Source organism: Sinocyclocheilus anshuiensis, unplaced genomic scaffold (assembly GCF_001515605.1).
Source record: "Sinocyclocheilus anshuiensis isolate Anshui unplaced genomic scaffold, SAMN03320099.WGS_v1.1 scaffold135, whole genome shotgun sequence".
Lineage (NCBI taxonomy): Eukaryota > Metazoa > Chordata > Actinopteri > Cypriniformes > Cyprinidae > Sinocyclocheilus > Sinocyclocheilus anshuiensis.
Window position 1 is genome coordinate 1,714,639 of NW_015552564.1, and position 3,004 is coordinate 1,717,642.

Genomic DNA, 3,004 nt, shown 5'->3' on the forward strand with positions numbered 1-3,004 from the left:
TTGGGCTTCTAAGCTTTCAAATGATATATAATTTATGATGATTACTAAAAGATTTGATAGAGAAAAAGGACAACAAAAAAAGAGTGCCAAGCGTCCCACAGGGGGGACGGTGACAGTTATGGGGTTAGACATTGATTATTTATCACTCAAATCCCTTTCTCTACCTGTCCGTCGGTCGTGTATATCCACCATGTTTGTAGTTTTTTAACACTTTTTATGCGTGTTTGTAGTTCTAATCAAATCCTCTTCACCGCGTAATGTGCTGTGGGCGATATTAGCCGTTAGAGTGTGCATCGATTTGCACTTCAAATTCTAACCAGAAGTAGTAGACCATCCGGGAATCTTTGGCATACTTTTTTTTAAACGTACTATGATTTGGGACATACTAATTCTATTTTCGAATACTATTTAGGACGGATAGTATGTATTCTTTATTTTGATTTCATTTTTATATTTTAAATAAATAAATAAATGAGACAACGTTTACATTTTTATTTTTAAATAAATAACCACAAAATTTAGTAAAGTCAGGAGACACTTGTTTTCCGCCAGCTTATTTTATTTACCTATCTAAAATAATAATAATAATAACAACAATAATATCTCATATAATACAATAATATTTAATATAATATTATATTATAATATATATCATTAATATGATTTAGTAGACTAAATTAACAACCCTAATAATACTACTTGGATTTCAATTTTTCACATGACTGTACTCTTTCCCCTCAGGCAACAAATAAAGGCATTTATGTGGCTGCTACGTCAATGGGCATAAAAGCAATCAAAGGATCCTGGAAAACAGCCTGTAAGAAAGCAGCAGCATTGAGTTACCAGACTCAGCAGAGGCTGCCGGCAACCTGCGTCACTGCCTATTAGAGATCCTTGCGAATCTACATAACTCTTTTTGCCATCAGCCTCTAATATCGAAACTCTGCACTGGGGTGTGGCATGTTCAAAATGAGACACCTTAGTAAAAAACTTACTCATCAAAACTCAAAAGAGGAAACGGGAGTGAGATGAAGGACGCAACTGTCTGCTAACTGTTGCGTAAACACACGTCGGAAATGATTCAGACTCCCAAACATAAGTAAACAAATGAAGCTTTTGTGACTTCTGCTTAATATGACTGCGGTATTCCTTGGGACTTCATGAAACGCTTTTCTGTCTCAAGTGAACCATCCACAGACAGCAAGCCTCGCTCTAGGCTTATTTGTATAATAAACCGGCGCATTTGCAGGGGTATCCGGTTACCTGTGGTTAAGAATGAGTTAGTTTTTAAAAACCTGCTGCCAGTTGCTTTTTTTTTCAGTGTGAATGCAGTTCCTTACTGATGCACCGTGGCACACAAACACAAAGCTTTCTGGTCACCCAAACCAGCCCAGTTCTCTTTACTTTAACCCAAATGCACATCTTTCACGTAAGGAAGTCGCATGACTTTACCTCTAATGGATAAATTCCTCAGTAAATGGCTGAAAAGCAGGGAGTTTCTGAGGTTTTTTTTTTTTTTTTACTGAAGTGGCCTTGCCAGAGATCTACTGAACCGCACAAAAGAGCCAGGCACCATTGCCTTCCTTGTGTACCAGCAGTTTTGGACCACTGCCTCTCTATCAGTGCGCTTTTCTTTAGGTGGGAGCTCAGTCGGAAAAGAGAAAAACAAAGTCCTCAGGGCTCTAAGGGTGTGAAGGCAATGAGGTATGCCATCATTTGACAGGATGAAAGCAAGTAGGGTAGGCCTAAAAATGAGAGGGCTGGTGGAGTAAGCCATACTAATTCTATTTTCGAATACTATTTAGGACGGATAGTATGTGAATTGAGACGCAGCAACACATTCTTAAAAGTGACTCATATATAACATACTTACCTGCATGCACATTTTTAAGGCAGCTTTTTTAATCAGCTAGCATTTGAAAAGTCAGAGAAAAAAAAAATATCTCACCTCTGCCTTTAAGCCTTTATGGTAACTTCATGACTTAATTGACGACATAACTATGACTATGACATTGCATGTTTGTAGTTTATTTTGCACGTTCTCGTCACCTGTACTATCTATCCCATGCAGAGGTGAGATTTTTTTTTTTTTCTCTGACTTTTCAAATGCTAGCTGATTTCAGGTTGAATATCCAATTAATCAACAAAATGATTACAAACATTTACAAAAATTAACAGATTATCAGAATAATTGTTAGTTGCAGCTTTAAACTTTTTTTTTTTACTACATTTCTCATACAAAATCTACAACAGCTCTCTAAACAAAAGCACCAAATGACCTAATTTAGTACTTGCTTCCTCTAATAAAACCCAACAAAAACAAGAACAAGCTTCTGAATGTGAGCTCATATCAGCTGTGGCACAGACATTAACAGGAAGTGTGAGCTGTTTGATTATTCTTTGTTATTAAATTATGCTGAACTGATACCACTGATATCAATCATAGCTTTCTGTTAAAATGCATAAGCAAACGACTTCAATTCCAAACCCCAAAATGAACTCGTGTACATCAAGGTGAATTACTTTTGAATCCTCTTCCAAGTGCTGTTAAAAATCCACCACACATACACCACCATAAACCTCTGCCGAAGAGCCAAAACATTCCCACTGTGTTTTTCCTCTGATATCCTGTTTCCCATTAAAGTGTTGTGGTGTTGGGAATCCACACAAACTGCTGCGAGGTAAGCTGTGAAGCCCACAGATGAATTCAAATGGTCCTGACAGGACAGCCAGAGGTCCTGGACGTTAAAATGCAGTGGGCAGAAGTTCTGACCCAGAAGGTTTAACAACACAAACCACACACACAAATTAGTGTATTTGTCTTATTAGCATTTTTCAAACCACCCGTGGTATTTTTTTATGATTCAGATTACTGACACTCCATAAAAAATTTGAGTTGTGACTTTCAGTTACTAAAATCTAGATTAGGCTGCAACAACTGAAATCTTGCATGACTAAAACAAAACTTAACCTCAAAATATATATATATATATATATATATATA

The 3,004-nt window shown here is 36.8% G+C and overlaps 1 protein-coding gene across 5 annotated transcripts in view; it reads right to left on the minus strand.

Moving 5' to 3' along the window:
* LOC107664825 (DNA repair protein RAD51 homolog 2-like) overlaps positions 1-3,004 on the minus strand; it is a 46,375-nt gene that overhangs the window by 20,783 nt on the left and 22,588 nt on the right. The window lies entirely within an intron of this gene.